Consider the following 18,631-nt stretch of genomic DNA (forward strand, 5'->3'; position numbering starts at 1 on the left):
TCGGCAAGATTTATTGTGAATTAGGAGTTTCAGAAAAGGGCTTTAAGCCCCGCCCCTCATTTCCATTGGCTGGCGTCACCATTTATGCTAAATGGTGGCCTGCCATAGGAAATGAGCTGTTTGCGTTGCCTCCCTTTGGCCTTTTGGTCCGGCCCATCAGGACTGGATCGCCTGCTTCACGGCTGTCGTGAAGCAGTTTCTTATCTCAAGAGGCGTGTTAGATAAACAAGCCGTGAGATCCAGTCCGGATGGGCCGTCCCAAAAGGAGACAGGGCGACGCATGTTTATTTTTGCATCGCGCTTTCACTTTAAGTGAAAGCGCAATGCAGAATAAACAGCGGCTGCCTTCCCGCAATGACGAGCGCTTGTTTGGAATGGGCGATTGGTTTGTGAGATTACATTTTACATGCTACAAAGGGGAGAAACAATGTATTTCTGGGTCTCTACAGTAAACTCGGTGTGTACTTTTTTCTGCTTTTCTCCATAATGCTTCATTGAGTTTTACAATCATAGGCGCTTGCAGTTTGACAGCTAGGAGGTCAGGCACGGAGTTTCTGTTCATGCAACATGAACTTAAGGCACATGCAGTTTGTACAGCCAGTAGCAGATTTCCTTGGGCTCTTCGGTAACTCCGAGTGGTGCCGGGGAAAGTAGTCGCGGCAGCATCGCCTGTCAGACCAGGGCTCCCTTAGCTGTCAGAACCTGCGTAACACAGGAGGTGGCGTGCAGCGCCCGCTTTGAAATAAGTCAGTGTCGCTTTCTGTTTTACACAACTGCCTGCCTCCCTGTCTGCATAGCCTCCGTAGGACATTAAAAACTCATTAAATATTTAGAGTTCAGTGAGGCGGGATGTAACTGGTTTGCTTGAATATTGTGTATTCGACCGATAGCTTCGTATAGCGATAAAATTAATCATCGATCAGTCGCCAGTGTTGGATGAAATAGTAAATCAAAAATTGTGCTTTGAATCAAAAATTGTGCTCTGAGGTGCTACACTCGTCACACGTTTCTTGACGGGATTGTATTGTACTCAAGGCATTGCTCGTTTATTCGTGTGGTGCTTCGCTTGACATGGGCAAAGGTCCCCAGCGCAAAATTGAGGGGCACGCAGCTTTTATTCTGGCCATGAGGGGGACTGGATCCTCCCTGCACAGGAAGAAAGAGGTACGAAGCACAGACATACTGCATCTAGTTCCTGCACACACACCACTGCCTTTGGTTCCTGCACAGTCTCCTGCACCGGAAAGAAGCTCTGCACGCGAGTTGTCTCTGCTACCTGCACATGGCGATCAGTGAGATACACGCACTGTAGGAGAGTAGGGTCTGCTATCCTATGGTCACCCCAAATTTTTGCTTTTTGCTTCACTGGTTTTTGACATATTGAGGCTGTGGGCCTGCTAATCAGACCCCCAGCCTGCTGTTCTCTCTACTAAATTCACACTATGCACTTTAGGTGCATAACCAATTGGAAATAGATCACCCTGTGAGCCCCTTGTACCAGTGTACACTAGGTACCCAGGGCATTGGTGTATCTAAGGCCTACCAGGGGCTGAAGCATGTATTATGCCACCCCTGGCCTGGCCTAACAATTTGACACAACTGGCTGATCACTCAGCTGCGGTAAGTTGGTGTAATCACCTCTTACTTAGGTGTAGTATACCTATACCTAACCTTAAATGGGACACATATTAACCTATAAGTCACTCCTATGGCAGGCCTTAACAATCCTGAAGGCAGAGTGCTTGGTTTCATGTGAGATGGTGCTCTGGCATGAGCTGAGCCTGTCTGCAGTGATCGGAACCACTTCCTTTTGCTGTTTCCAGATATCGCCATACCATATACTCTTAAGTGCATTATGAACCTCGCGGTTAAATGCTATCTTTGGTTTGGCTTTATCAAAACATGTCGAGTAAGGTGTCATACGAATTGGAATACTAACCCCTCGCCAATTCTGGCGACGGGGTTAGCATTCCACCCTTCTAGAGGGACACAACATGTACAGTACCTGAAACCCGGGTAAAATCAGACATTGCTGCAGCTCCACAAAATGGATGCTGCCACCACAGACACAAGTCTGCCCTCCTGCTGCTGGGAGTCCTTCCAGCTTGGGAGACGTGGACAAAGGGTTTCCTGCCAGGGGAGGTGCGAGCACCACCCCAGACAGGATTTTGTGTATTGGTCAGGTAGGGCTTCAATAGAATCAGACATGCCTGAGGCTCACAAGGAGCCTCGGTGCATATGCCAGTTCAAACCGGTCCTGGGGCACACCAGCCCCGGACCTGGGGCGAGCTGGACAAAGGATTGGGGGTGTAACCACCCCCTTCCTGGTCCCACCCATAGGGAGGGACCTAGCAGGTAGTCCGGCCCCTAGAATCCGCTTAAAGGTAGGAGCTGTGTCCTAAGACTTCAGACATCCTGGAATCAACTTAACCACAAGAAGAAGACGGGAACTTCGATGCTCTGCTGCACAGAGGACTGAAGGAAATCTCCCCTATGGTCAGGGAGTGACCATCTTGCTAACGCAAGCACCAACCAGCTATTGAACGTCTGCTTTGCCGCCGCCTCCTGCCGGAGCCCGAGCCCAGAGCCCGACAAGACCTGGACCGCCAGACCTCTCACCGCCCGATCCACAGTCCCTGCAAAGAAGGAACCCGTGGAGGCACCGAGACACGTGGAGCCAGCCATCTTGGAAGACCGACGACAAGCTGCAAGCGCGACAACAGAGGCTCCCTCAAAGTTGTGCTTTGGGTCCTGAGAAGCCCAACCACAGAGCAGCATCTGCACCAAAGGTGAGCCCTCCAGCATCTCCACGATCTGCGTGGGGCCCCTCTGCACTTTGCATCTCGACGCGCCTGCCCGGTCCCTGGCCCGTTGGCTAGTGGCCATTTTGGCGACGAACTTTGAAATCAACGATGCTGGTCTGGTTGCTCCAGACTGGTCCTAGCTGCTCTCCAAAAGAGCAGCCCCTCTGACCTTGCTGGTCAGAACAATCAGCTTTCCTCTCTTTCCACGACTCCTGCCTTTGCCAGGGCTTGTTTGCTTCTTTCGAGTCGCCGACACCGCCGACAGCGAGAGCCTGCGTGGGACAGCTCGTGAACCGACTCCTGGATGTCATCGACCTTCAGGGACTACGTGGCTGCGGAGACAAGCTACACCTCATCACCTGTTTGCACCCGACATCGCCTGGTACCTACCTGGTGCCACGCCGGTCACTGGCTAGTGACTGTGAACACTGTCCCCTCTGCTTTCAGGTCTTCTACAACTCCGATCCACCCTTGGATCCAACGCAGCTCTTCCGGACCGACCGCCTGCAGCATCTTTGTCATCAGGCTCCATTGAATCGGTAGAAGAAACCCGACGCTCTTCGAGACCTATGCACCCGCTTCCTGTGGGTGAGGTAACGCTGGCACTCCGGTGCCCAAGTGTAGAGAAACATCTCTAGTGTCTGTGTTTTGAATCTTGAGATCGTAGTCCATCCAGAAGATCCTTTCTGCAGTAACTTTTAAACTTTTACGCACCCATTGAAAACCTATGGGAGCCCGCGTGTGAGTTTACTCACTGCACACGCGACCCGTGGACCTCCTGGTCACTAACTAAAGTTAGCTCCTTGTAGGCCCAGCAATTCTAGAGGCCCTAGGCCTTTTCCCTTTCCTGTTTGTGGTACTTATACCACTATTTTAGTATATGGTTTGAGTGGCCACCAGGGCCCATCCATATAAAGTGCAACTTCTGTATATTATACCATTATCTTGTTTAACGATTTGTGCTCATGTGCTCATAAAGAGTCTAGGGGATACTTTGAGAAATAAATACAATATTTTGAATATATATCTGTGTGGTGTCCTTTCATTGGTATAAAGGGGGGTTACATTTGGTAAAACAGCCTGCTTAACACGCTTTAACAAGTTTAGCCTCAAAGACTGCTTAGCCTACGCTACCACTAGGGCAGCTAGTCCGAAAAGGTTGACTTACAACCACACCATAAGGGTTGCTTGGCATGGTACAAGGTGGTCACTTTAACTAGTCAACATCATATACCAGGCCAACTTCTCACATTGGTGAGCAGCGGTTGGATTTGAGCTTGCTGTGTTTTACCATTGTAATCTCTTGGTTACCAATTGAAAGATCACATAGGTACCTGTAGGTACATATAACACAAGATAGATATACTTAAGTTCTACTGAACTTAGTTGTTGTAGAGCAAAGGGAGTAGCACACCCTGACTACAACTACTAGATAGGTTTAGTAGGTAAACCCAAGTGTAGGTAGATTGCAACACATCCACCCACACTTAAGAGCAATGGAGGGGGCAGAGGGGTCCAAGGTACCCATCTCTGTCGAGAGTGACCCCCAAAGGGCACCAACTCTCTTTGCTACCCTAAATGAAAATGAGCTCAGGCAGTTGGCAAATATCAGGGGCCTTAAACAGCCCAAGAACCCTGCTTCTGCTGAACTCAGAGAGCTTTTACAAGCTGATGAAGATCAGAAAGCTCTCAAGAAAGCCTCCCAGTTAGGCCCCTTAGGGACTGGAACAGGAAGCCCCCCTTCTGAAGATGCCACTGAGGTACCCCTTTCCAATAATCACCCCTTAGATGAGATTCATACCACAGAGGATGAAAGTGATAGGGATACAGATGGTAGTGAGGATGAAGGGAGAAATAGCCCAGTGCCAAGTGTTATACTTGGCCCAGCTAAACTAAGGCTATTGGGGACTGACAATGGGATCATCCCATTGGATCTCCCCAGTGGACTTAACCAGGGGCTTGGGAGGCAAAGGAATCACTCAGGTGACTCTAATGCTTCTCATGCCTCTAGAGGCTCTCAAGGTCACTCCAGGAGAAGGATGACCACCCCTCAGAGGAGGGAACATGAGGCCAGAATGCAGGAAGCTCAGCTGAGAATCAGGAAACAGGAGCTAGAAGTAGCTCTCATGGAGGAGAAACTGAGTAAGGCTAGGCAACCTAAAGAGAGTGTGTCTATACCCACTGGTGGCAGCATTGTCCCTAAGGACAAAGATAGGGTCTTTGACAATAGGAACCTGTCCAAGGTTGTGCCCACCTACAAAAGTGGGGATGACATCCACAAATGGATGACTGCTCTTGAGAGAGCCTGCAAAGTGCAGCAGGTTCCTGAAGACCAGTGGGCAGCAATCTTATGGCTCTCCTTTGAAGGAAGAGGCAGAGATAGACTCCTCACTGTTAGGGAGGAGGATGTCAGAAACTACAGAGTCCTGAAGAGTGTCCTAGTTGATGGGTTAGGCTTAACCACTGAACAGTACAGGTTAATGTTCAGAGACACCCAGAAGACACAGACTCAGGACTGGTCTGAATACATTGAATGTGCCACTAAGGCTTTGGAGGGTTGGTTGCTGGGAAGTAAGGTATCTGATTATACAGGATTGTACAATTTGATGATGAGAGAACAGATTTTAAATAACTGTCAGAACCAGCAACTGCATCAACACTTGGTTGACTCAGATCTGACCTCTCCCCAAGAATTGGGAAAGAAGGCAGACAAATGGGTCAGAACCAGGGTTAAGCAAAAGAACCAGAACCAGGGCCAAGGGGGTGATCATAAGAAAACAGACCAAAAGGGTGGAGATCAGAAATCTAAAGACCAGAAGTCTTCAACAGGGCCCCAAACTAGTACTAACGAGGGTGGGTCCCAGCCAAAAGGGAAGAAGAAAGAAGGTCCAAAGAAACCCTGGTGCAAACATTTCAAGAATACAACTCACTGGACTAGTGATTGTAGGAAGGGTGGAGCCCCCAACACTGTTGCCCCTAAGGCACCTGCTCCCAGTACTACTGTTAGCAGTGTTGGTCCCCAAACAAAGGGTGTAGTGGGAATCACTATGGGAACTGAAGGAGATTCTGACTTAGACAGAACCCTGACACAGGCAGTCTTGATCTGTGATGGGGACATGGATTTGTCCCTGACTGTGAGCCCCAGTAACCTGGGCAAGTACAGACAGACTCCTTTATTAAATGAAAAAGTGGCTCAAGCCTACAGGGACACATGTGCCAGTGTCACTATGGTGACACCAGGCTTTGTGGATCCTGGACAGTACATACCAGGTGAGAATTACCTGGTGACCAATGCCAGCAATGCAACTACTTCACATAGTGTGGCAGTTGTTAACTTCTCATGGGGAGGGGTAACTGGCCTCAAAAGGGTTGTGGTTAGTGCAGACCTCCCAGTAGAATGTTTGTTGGGCAATGACCTAGAGAGTTCTCTATGGTCAGAAGTGGAGTACAGGACACATGCAGAGATGTTAGGTATATCACCACATGTCCTTGCTGTGACCAGGTCACAGGCCAAAAAGTGCCTCACTGAACCTCAGGTCTTGGATCCTGGAACAATGGACCAAGCACCTACCAAGAAGAAGAACAGGAGGGTTAAGGCTGTGCCTTCCCCCCTGCCTCCAAGTGATGATCAGCCTTCCCAGGAAGATTATCTAGAGAACCCTGAAGGAACTGTCCCTGAAGAGCTTGAACCTGATCAGGTTGAGTTTCTGGGGACAGGGGGACCTTCCAGGGCTGACTTGGGGCAGGCTCAGTTAACCTGTCCATCTCTTGAACCCCTCAGACAGCTGGCTGCTGCTGAGGCTGCTGGGAATGCTCAAGGTACCCATAAAGTGTATTGGGATGAAGGGCTCCTTTATTCAGAGGCTAGAGACCCCAAGCCTGGTGCAACCAGGAGGTTGGTTATACCTCTGCAATTTAGGGGCTTCCTTCTTACCTTGGCCCATGATATTCCTCTAGCAGGACACTTAGGCCAGAACAAGACTTGGGACAGGCTTGTCCCTCACTTTCACTGGCCTCACATGAATGAAGATACCAAGGAGTTTTGTCGCTCCTGTGTGACCTGCCAAGCCAGTGGCAAATCAGGTGGCACAACAAAGGCCCCCCTAATACCACTACCTGTGGTGGGGGTTCCCTTTGAAAGAGTGGGAATAGATATAGTGGGTCCCATGGATCCTCCCACTGCATCTGGGCACAGATTTATACTGGTGGTAGTGGATCATGCCACCAGGTATCCAGAGGCAATTCCCCTTAGGACCACTACAGCTCCTGTTGTGGCCAGGGCCCTGCTGGGAGTATTCTCCAGAGTGGGGTTTCCTAAGGAGGTGGTTTCTGACAGAGGTACCAACTTCATGTCAGGATACTTGACAGCTATGTGGAAGGAATGTGGTGTCAACTACAAGTTCACCACTCCTTATCACCCACAATGCAATGGGCTTGTTGAGAGATTCAACAAGACCCTAAAGGGTATGATCAAAGGATTACCTGAAAAGCTCAGGCGAAGCTGGGACATCCTTCTACCCTGCCTTCTGTTTGCTTACAGAGAGGTCCCACAAAAAGGAGTTGGCTACAGCCCCTTTGAATTGTTGTTTGGGCACCCTGTAAGAGGCCCACTGTGTTTGGTGAAGGAAGGATGGGAGTTACCTCTCAAAAAGCCTAAACAAGACATAGTGGACTATGTACTTGGTCTCCGCTCCAGGATGGCTGAGTATATGGAGAAGGCATCCAAAAACCTTGAGGCAAGCCAGGCCTTACAGAAAGCTTGGCATGACCAAAAGGCTGTCTTGGTTGAGTTTCAGCCAGGACAGAAGGTATGGGTGTTGGAGCCAGTGGCCCCAGCAGCACTCTAAGACAAATGGTCTGGACCCCAAACAATCCTGGAAAAGAAGGGAGAGGTTACCTACTTGGTGGACCTAGGAACTCCCAGGAGCCCCCACAGGGTACTCCATGTTAACAGGTTAAAAGCATATGTTGACAGGGCAGACATGGGCTTGCTCATGGCTACAGATGAGGGACAGGAGGAAGAGAGTGACCCTCTCCTAGACCTGTTGTCTCAGAACCCTGAGGATGGTTCAGTTGAAGGAGTGACCCTTGGAGGCAACCTCACTGAGCATCAGCAGATTGAATGTAGACAGGTTCTACAATCATTTCAATATATGTTCTCCTTGATACCTAGTCAAACTGACTGGTGTACCCATGTGGTGGACACTGGTGACAGTCTGCCTGTAAAGAACAAACTTTACAGACAACCTGACCACGTCAGGGACTGTATAAAGGCTGAGGTACACAAAATGCTGGAACTGGGTGTCATTGAACCCTCAGAGAGCCCCTGGGCTAGCCCAGTGGTTCTGGTCCCCAAACCTCACACCAAAGATGGCAAGAGAGAGATGAGGTTCTGTGTGGATTACAGAGGACTCAATGCTGTCACTAGGGCAGATGCACATCCTATTCCAAGGGCAGATGAGCTCATAGACAAACTAGCTTCTGCTAAGTTTTTGAGCACATTTGACTTGACAGCTGGTTATTGGCAAATCAGATTAGCTGAGGAGTCTAAGGCCAAAACAGCATTCTCAACCCCAGGTGGGCACTATCAATTTTTGGTGATGCCCTTTGGTCTGAAGAATGCACCTGCCACCTTCCAAAGGTTGGTGAATCAAGTCCTTACTGGGTTGGATGACTTTTGTGCAGCATATCTTGATGACATTGCTGTCTTTAGCTCCACCTGGGAGGATCACCTGATCCACCTGAAGAAGGTACTTGAGGCTCTGCAAAAGGCTGGCCTCACTATCAAGGCTACTAAGTGCCAGATAGGGCAGAGTAAGGTTGTGTATTTGGGCCACCTTGTAGGTGGAGGCCAAGTTCAACCACTGGAGAGTAAGATACAATCCATCAAGGACTGGTCTCCTCCAACCACCCAGACTCAAGTTCGAGCTTTCTTGGGCTTGACTGGGTACTACAGGAAGTTTGTTAAGAACTATGGGTCCATTGTGACTCCTCTTAATGATCTGACATCCAAGAAGATGCCCAAAAAGGTTCAGTGGACAGTAAGCTGTCAAAAGGCATTTGATGACCTGAAGAAGGCCATGTGCTCTGCACCTATCCTGAAAAGTCCTGACTACTCCAAAGAGTTTATTGTCCAAACAGATGCTTCTGAGTTGGGTGTGGGAGCTGTGCTGTCACAACTTAATGTAGATGATCAAGACCAACCCATTGCTTTTATTAGCAGAAGGTTGACCCCCAGAGAGAAGAATTGGTCAGCTATTGAGAGGGAGGCCTTTGCTGTGGTGTGGGCCCTGAAGAAGCTGAGGCCATACTTGTTTGGCACTCACTTCAAGATTCAGACCGACCATAAGCCCCTCTTGTGGCTAAATCAGATGAAGGGTGAAAACCCCAAACTGCTTAGGTGGTCCATTTCCCTACAGGGGATGGACTTTACAGTTGAGCACCGGCCAGGTACAGACCATGGGAATGCAGATGGTCTCTCCAGGTACTTCCACTTAGGACATGAAGACGAGACTGGTCAAGGCTAGTTTAATGTCCCTGCGTTTGGGGGGGGGGGTTGTGTAGGAGAGTAGGGTCTGCTATCCTATGGTCACCCCAAATTTTTGCTTTTTGCTTTGGTTTTTGACATATTGAGGCTGTGGGCCTGCTAATCAGACCCCCAGCCTGCTGTTCTCTCTACTAAATTAACACTATGCACTTTAGGTGCATAACCAATTGGAAATAGATCACCCTGTGAGCCCCTTGTACCAGTGTACACTAGGTACCCAGGGCATTGGTGTATCTAAGGCCTACCAGGGGCTGAAGCATGTATTATGCCACCCCTGGCCTGGCCTAACAATTTGACACAACTGGCTGATCACTCAGCTGGGGTAAGTTGGTGTACTCACCTCTTACTTAGGTGTAGTATACCTATACCTAACCTTAAATGGGACACATATTAACCTATAAGTCACTCCTATGGCAGGCCTTAACAATCCTGAAGGCAGAGTGCTTGGTTTCATGTGAGATGGTGCTCTGGCATGAGCTGAGCCTGTCTGCAGTGATCGGAACCACTTCCTTTTGCTGTTTCAAGATATCGCCATACCATATACTCTTAAGTGCATTATGAACCTCGCGGTTAAATGCTATCTTTGGTTTGGCTTTATCAAAACATGTCGAGTAAGGTGTCATACGAATTGGAATACTAACCCCTCACCAATTCTGGCGACGGGGTTAGTATTCCACCCTTCTAGAGGGACACGACATGTACAGTACCTGAAACCCGGGTAAAATCAGACATAGCCTCAGCTCCACAAAATGGATGCTGCCACCACAGACACAAGTCTGCCCTCCTGCTGCTGGGAGTCCTTCCAGCTTGGGAGACGTGGACAAAGGGTTTCCTGCCAGGGGAGGTGCGAGCACCACCCCAGACAGGATTTTGTGTATTGGTCAGGTAGGGCTTCAATAGAATCAGACATGCCTGAGGCTCACAAGGAGCCTCGGTGCATATGCCAGTTCAAACCGGTCCTGGGGCACACCAGGCCTGGACCTGGGGCGAGCTGGACAAAGGATTGGGGGTGTAACCGCCCCCCTTCCTGGTCCCACCCATAGGGAGGGACCTAGCAGGTAGTCCGGCCCCTAGAATCCGCTTAAAGGTAGGAGCTGTGTCCTAAGACTTCAGACATCCTGGAATCAACTTAACCACAAGAAGAAGACGGGAACTTCGACGCTCTGCTGCACAGAGGACTGAAGGAAATCTCCCCTATGGTCAGGGAGTGACCATCTTGCTAACGCAAGCACCAACCAGCTATTGAACGTCTGCTTTGCCGCCGCCTCCTGCCGGAGCCCGAGCCCAGAGCCCGACAAGACCTGGACCTCCAGACCTCTCACCGCCTGATCCACAGTCCCTGCAAAGAAGGAACCCGTGGAGGCACCGAGACACGTGGAGCCAGCCATCTTGGAAGACCGACGACAAGCTGCAAGCGCGACAACAGAGGCTCCCTCCAAGTTGTGCTTTGGGTCCTGAGAAGCCCAACTACCGAGCAGCATCTGCACCAAAGGTGAGCCCTCCAGCATCTCCACGATCTGCGTGGGGCCCCTCTGCACTTTGCATCTCGACGCGCCTGCCCGGTCCCTGGCCCGTTGGCTAGTGGCCATTTTGGCGACGAACTTTGAAATCAACGATGCTGGTCTGGTTGCTCCAGACTGGTCCTAGCTGCTCTCCAAAAGAGCAGCCCCTCTGACCTTGCTGGTCAGAACAATCAGCTTTCCTCTCTTTCCACAACTCCTGCCTTTGCCAAGGCTTGTTTGCTTCTTTCGAGTCGCCGACACCGCCGACAGCGAGAGCCTGCGTGGGACAGCTCGTGAACTGACTCCTGGACGTCGTTGACCTTCAGGGACCACGTGGCTGCGGAGACAAGCTACACCTCATCACCTGTTTGCACCCGACATCGCCTGGTACCTACCTGGTGCCACGCCGGTCACTGGCTAGTGACTGTGAACACTGTCCCCTCTGCTTTCAGGTCTTCTACAACTCCGATCCACCCTTGGATCCAACGCAGCTCTTCCGGACCGACCGCCTGCAGCATCTTTGTCATCAGGCTCCATTGAATCGATAGAAGAAACCCGACGCTCTTCGAGACCTATGCACCCGCTTCCTGTGGGTGAGGTAACGCTGGCACTCCGGTGCCCAAGTGTAGAGAAACATCTCTAGTGTCTGTGTTTTGAATCTTGAGATCGTAGTCCATCCAGAAGATCCTTTCTGCAGTAACTTTTACGCACCCATTGAAAACCTATGGGAGCCCGCGTGTGACTTTACTCACTGCACACGCGACCCGTGGACCTCCTGGTCACTAACTAAAGTTAGCTCCTTGTAGGCCCAGCGATTCTAGAGGCCCTAGGCCTTTTCCCTTTCCTGTTCGTGGTACTTATACCACTATTTTAGTATATGGTTTGAGTGGCCACCAGGGCCCATCCATATAAAGTGCAACTTCTGTATATTATACCATTATCTTGTTTAACGATTTGTGCTCCTGTGCTCATAAAGAGTCTAGGGGATACTTTGAGAAATACATACATATATATTTTGAATATATATCTGTGTGGTGTCCTTTCATTGGTATAAAGGGGGGTTACATTTGGTAAAACAGCCTGCTTAACACGCTTTAACGAGTTTAGCCTCAAAGACTGCTTAGCCTACGCTACCACTAGGGCAGCTAGTCCGAAAAGGTTGACTTACAACCACACCATAAGGGTTGCTTGGCATGGTACAAGGTGGTCACTTTAACTAGTGAACATCATATACCAGGCCAACTTCTCACACGCACCGACTGCCTCAACTCACTTACGGGCAGAGGTGAAATGATACAGACTGCCCTAGCTTTCGGGGAATGCTCACAGACGGTTTAGGCTATCTGCACACGGAACAAGACTGCCCCATGCGCTGCTAGTCCAGTTTACGGGTCTCCTCCTGTCATGCTCACCACACAAGGTTTACACGTGCCTGGCAGACCCTCCGCCCCCTGGTAGACCCGTTTACAGTAGCTCTTTCTGCAGAGGTACACCGCAATATGAAAGATGAACTCTGATGCCATTTTCACTGCTCTGATACAGAGCATAGTAAGGTAATCAGGAGGGGCTGAGTGGGGCACAAGGAACGGCGCACACCGGTTTATTTATTTTATCATCGAGGTTTTCAAAGCAGCTTTTCCTAGGCGCACACAACACTGCTGAAGAAGGTGTACCACCGAACAGCTTATCGCACGAAAGAAGCCAGCGGTTGCATAATGGATGAGCTCATCCTCTGGTTTTTTAGGTCTCACCTGACCCAGCACATGCGCTGGTCTGGCGAGACTTATTGAGAGGGCTCCAAAAAGTGCTACAAGGCCAGCCTAGAGCTACAGTGCATGTGCGCGCGCGCGCCGCGCTTTACCGCGATTACTTTCACTTTCGCGGCCGCTTTGATGTTTGATCGCGATCACTTTCGCGGCCGCTTGGCATAGCCAATAGGTCTCGCTTTTGGGACCTTATAAGTATTTAGTTATGCAACCAGTGGTCGAAGTGGGGGGGAATGGCAGGGCACGGCGTGCCCCTACTTCTTCAATTCCAGCGATTCCGTTCCCCTACTTTTTATTTTGAAAATGCGTCCCGGGACGCAAGAAATCGACATGGCCTATAAAGCTCGGCGTTCCTGGCGTTCGAGGACGGGCAGCAGAGAAGTAACAGGACCATGTCTTTTTCTTCTTACCCAGAGAAGAAAAATACAGTGTCCACTTCTGCTCTGCCGCTTCAGCTGCCTTCCCCCCTCCCCCCAACTCTTTCCCTCTTCCCACTCTTTCTGTCTAGCAGCTCTTCTCTTACAGAAAACCGAGATTTTAAGACGGGGTTCTCACTCTCTTTCCTCTCCTTTCTCTTATTTCCTCCCCTGTGAAATGGATCCAAAAATGAAAATCATTTTTGCTGGAAATGTCGTATTATAATTCCAAAGTGCATCATCTGGAATAAAAGGTTAAAAATAGGAAAAATAACTAAGTAAAGTAAGACAGACTGGTAGCCAGAGGGCAAAGAAAAAATTCCGGGGGGGGCTTAATCTTTAAGCAATAGGCAGAGTGGAGCTGCAGGGGCTCTTAGAAGGGGTGAAACAACCGTAAGGCCTCATTAACATGCAAATGGTCTTTAAAAGACCTGTGAAGTGCGGCTGTCTGTGTACCCGGAAAGCTGTCTCATCCCGGGCTGCCACACACGACGTGAGTCCAATGGGTGTTGCGCGCCTGCTGGTAGCAACCTGACCAGATTGATTTTATTCACACCCAAACACATTAGCGCCACTTTTACAGAGTTTGCCAGTGAAGCGCTATTTTTGTTTTCTTGTCTTTGTTTTCCCTGGGCTTGCAACTAGTGCACCAATCCTGGAGGTACTACAATGCGTGGATTGGAAAACAATATGTGTACTGCGGCTCTGCGTACAGAGATGTGGTCTTTTTACCATACTGCTTACGTTTTGTGAGGATATAAGCAATGGGCATTGAAATGGGTCCATTCAGGGCCCTGTAGTCATGCCCTTAACTTTTCAGGCAAGAGCACTCACTGAATTCTGAATAGTGAGTGTAAACGCATTAAGGTAACCATGTTGTTCCTGCTTACAATTCACATGGTTTGCTAAATTTTGCATTCCCTATGATTGTTTGCTTTTTGCAGGATGTTGTCACTTTTTTTTGTAGACTGCATATTGCTCTGCGTCATTTCAATTGAGCCGCATCCAGGTGTTTATACCCGGCAGCAATTGGGTTGTAGTTGAAGGCAGTGTGAGTTTTTCTCAGTGGGGCAGTATGGTGTTTAGTGGGGGAGAGGATGTGGCACTATGGCCAGAGCTGCTGAATTTAGAACTGGGGAACCAGGTTCAGCCTTAATAACCAGTCCGCCAGACCACTCTCCTGAGAGAGCACAATCCCATGCTAGACCTTAGAAGGCTTCGCAAGACCTTAGAAGCCCTGGTGTCTTAGCACCAGCAGGTGGACCCTAGCAGTGGCAAGTGTGGGTTAACCTTCAAGGTTTGTCCACCACAATCCATACTGAAGTTCACCTCCAGTCTTGCAGACAGGCCTATGAAGCAGCACACCCTAGAGCGACAGTGACTCTGTCACTGAGGTCACAGGACACTTGAGAAGGGCCAGCTCTAGAGCAGTGCAACCGGTGTGACCGCACCGGGTGTTGACTTTGGGTGGAGGCATTATGTTTGCAAGTATATTAAGGTTTTAAAAGTGCTTGCTGCCTCCTTCCTGGCTTCCAGCAATTTTCGGCAACAATAAAAATGTCATGATGACTGTGGTGTTTAATGTTCTTCCTAGAGAGAGATCAATTTGTCTAGTGGAAGTTCTGATTCATGGAAAGGTAGCTCAGAGGGTTAATGTGCCTGCTGCAAGGAACATGTACCATACAGATTGTGAGAAGTTGGCCTGGTATATGCTGTCCACTAGTTATAGTGGGCACCTTGTACCAGTCCAAACAACCCTTATTGATGATAGGTTTAAAGACAACCTTTATTGAAAGCTATCCTAGTGGTAGCTATGGAGAGCAGCCTCCAGGCTAAGTCTTGAAGGAGTGTAAAGCAGCTTGGTTTACCAGATTATAACCTCTTGAATTACTAAATGAAAGGAGATCCACACAAGGTATATATAAAATATATGTATTTATTTCTAAACACTCACTACTAATCTCTTTATGAGATTAGAGTCCAAGATACACAATAATACAGTTCTAAAACGACAGTAAATAGCACAATATACAATGGGCCCTAGGGGCGGACCAAACCATATATTAAGAAAGTGGTATAAGAACCACGACTTCACTAGACACAGTGCCTAAAGCACGTAGAATCGCTGGGACCCCAAGGAACCACCCAAGGTAGTGACACAGGAGACCCACAGGGGACGTGTGCAGTGTGAGAACACAGGCGCGAGCCCTGTACTATTTTATGGGAAAGTCACGATTGGAATTTTAGAAGTTAAGGACACTTAGGAGAGGACTTTGAGAAAACCCCTTTAGACTTAGGGGGTTCTAGGGCCAGCACCCATGGGAGCACCGGAGTACTTGAGTTACCTCACTCAGGGAAGACGGGTGCATAGGTGTCAAATGGTGTCGGGATCGTCGGTGATTTCAATGGCGATCTACTGCAAAGTGCTGCTGCCGGGAAGGAGAAAAGTGTCCAGTCTGATCCAAGCCTGGATCGAAGATCAGAAGAACCTGAAAGCAGAGGGTACGGAGTCTGGGTCACTTGCCAGTGACCAGGGGCACGGTAGACGAAACCCCACCGATGTTGGGTGATTCAAGTGCGAAGAGGCGAAGCTTGACTCTGCAGCCACGAGGACAAGGAGGAGTCGACGACAACCAGAAGCTGGATTTGAGCTGTCCCATAAAGGATGTCGAGTGCTGGGGTGTCGGTCCTCGTATTGAACACAACAAGCCTTGGCAACAGCAACCCACGCAGGAAGAGAAAAGATGCTTTGGTGCGGACCAGCAAGGTCCTGGGGACTCCCCAAGCAATGGAGAATCAGGACACGTCTGGAGCAATCAGGTAAGCCTAATTAGAGGTAAAGTTGCCTTCACAGGGACCCACCAGTCGACGGACTAGGGATCGCGAAGGGACCTCAAGAGAAAACACAAAGGGCCAGCTCACGGAACACTCGTGGAGTGTAGGCGGGCAATCTTCAGTGCAAATGCTGCTCAGGGTAAGGGCTATAAGTAATCCAAAGCTTAGCTGCAGGAGTTGTTGGAAAGCTGATGCTTCTGCAAAGTGATGTGGTGTCTAGGGGTTCGGTTTGCACAGTCACCACGAGGGATACAGGCCTCAGACTTGCTGTGGGCACTGTTCGACCTCTAAGACCACGGAAACCCACCTCCTGTGTTGCAAAATTCTTCGGAGTCTGGCGGGAGCTTTGGAGCTGCAAACCGGTCAGATCTGTCTTTGGTGCCTGCCTTGCCGGGGAGTAACTCCTTTTCTCCAAGGGAGATTCTTTACTTATCTAGTTCAATGTAGATGTTCCAGGATTCAGTATCAGAGTAACTCCTTTACTCCAAGGGAGATTCTTTACTTATCTAGTGCAATGTAGAAGTTCCAGGATTCAGTATCAGAGTTTCGTCCAGGTGTAATCTAAAGTCCTGTAGCCAGGGGTTCCTTTCTTATACCCAAGGAAGGGGTGGGACAAACTCTAGGGACCCACCTATGCGAGGGTCAGGAAAGAGGGGTGGCTACACCCATTTCCTTTGTCCAGTTTCGCGCCAGAGCAGGGGCTGGTAGCCCCTGCAACCGGTTGGAGCTGGACTATGCACAGGGACACCAAATGTGATCCCAGTGCTGAACTTCAAAGCACTCTTGGAGTACACCCACCCAGCCCCAATACACTAAAGCCTTTCTGGGAGGTGGTGACACCTCCCTGTGACAGGAAACCTATTGTCCAGGCCTCCCCTGCCGGAGTTTCGTCCAGCAACAGGAGGGCAGACTCATGTCTGTGGCTGGCAGCATCCATTTTGTGATGCCAGGGCTCTGTTAGCTGGTACCGGGTATACCGGTGCTGTCATGTCTCTCCCTCTAGAAGGGTGGGATCATACTCCCACACCAGTTACTGGTGTGGGGGTGTGATTCCAAAGTGTTTGACACCAAATACAACATGTTTCCGTGCAGCCATTCCAAAGTTAGCATTTACCGTTTGGTTATAATGCACTTAAGAGTGTATGGTTTGGCAGCATCACAAACAACCCCAGAATAAAGGTTCTGAAGGCTGCTGAGGGGCTCTGCTCATGCATGGGCACCCTCTCACATAAAACCCAGAACCCTGCCTTCAGGATTGGTAAGGCCTACCATAGGGGAGTCTGATAGGTTTAAATGTGCAGTGATATGGAGAGATATAGTGAACCTACATCTCAGTAAGGGGTGCATGCACCACCTTACCCAGGCTGCAGTAGCAGACCTGTGGTGTCATTTTGAAAGGCTAAAACCAAAGGAAATGATGGACGGAGTGTTGAACATTGCAAGCACTCACCCCCAGTCAACTGATCTGGGTTTAATCCATCACCGTTCTTTAGCCCACTCTGCCACCCCAGTTCAGACATGGGCATATGCAAATCAGTCTGACCCTATGCCTCATGGGAACAGTCCAGCCCGAACTGCCAAGCCATGTCTTCCCTGGACCGGAAACAAGCTTCCTAGGACCGTTTTCTGGCATTTCAGCCGTCTTCAGCCAGGCTTGCTTGAATCCAGTGGCAAAGTGAGCAAGGGACTCATGTCTGAGCATACCCTGCCAACTTATGGCGAAATGCATCTGAGAGAGAGTGTGGTTATGGAGACTTGACGGGCACTGTTAAAGGGTGGTAGTGAGGGAATCCATGACAGAGGTGGCCATTACAGGGTAATAACAAACATTAATGCACAGGGCACCACCAGTGCTAAGACCGGCCCTGCCCTTGAGGCCAGTCTGCCTCAACCATAGTTAGCTCCATTGGCCTTGTTTTAGAAGTAGTAGCTGCAACTCACCAGGGATTGGCAATGCAGAATTCGGCACGCACACCAAACTAAGTTCGCAAACTTCACAGTCTCTCAGCTTCATTCACAAGCACTTTTAACATGTGCTGCTTGCTGTGGGGTCACTGGAATCAAATATGCAGCAAAGGAGGACAAAATTATGCCACAGTGTTGACTAAATTATGCATTTTAAAAAAGGCTGCAGCGTAATGCAGTATATTTTCTGATATTTTATTATTTTGATGTGTACACATGCTAACAGTCTTTGCAAAGATTTTGCCTTATTAGCACCAGTGTAACATACAAATGCAACAGTGATAAAGATGATCAGTTAACCTTTGCAATAAGTCATCCACTCCGCAGCAAAACAAGTCACATTTTTTGTTAACTTTTGATACATTTGAGCTATAAACAATTTATTAGTTTAAATGGTCAGATCATGCAGCAGATCTTGCATTAGGAGGCAAATATGGCAGAGCCAGAGTTATATAGAAAACATTTGCAAACTAGGATATTTTGCCATTCATGTTTGAACTGCTGTTGTGGAAAAAGGGAGAAGTGCTGATGATAAACACCATGGCTCTGCGAAAAATTGTTTGTGCTTCCACATTTTATCGTATTTGGGACATTCTGTGATTAGAAGTATATCCCACTTTGTGAATGTGTTTTAATGTCAATAACTCATTATAACCTTATATAATCATGTGTATCCATTGGTTGATTAAACTGGGCAGTGAAATGCCAAACAAATACTAAAAATTGGGATATTTGCGCATTCTGGCCACACCTCTGGCTCCGCCCACTGAGCCAATTCTTGGGTTATTCCCGCCCT

This window comes from Triturus cristatus, chromosome 7 (genome assembly GCF_964204655.1).
Source record: "Triturus cristatus chromosome 7, aTriCri1.1, whole genome shotgun sequence".
In the NCBI taxonomy this organism is placed as follows: Eukaryota; Metazoa; Chordata; class Amphibia; order Caudata; family Salamandridae; genus Triturus; species Triturus cristatus.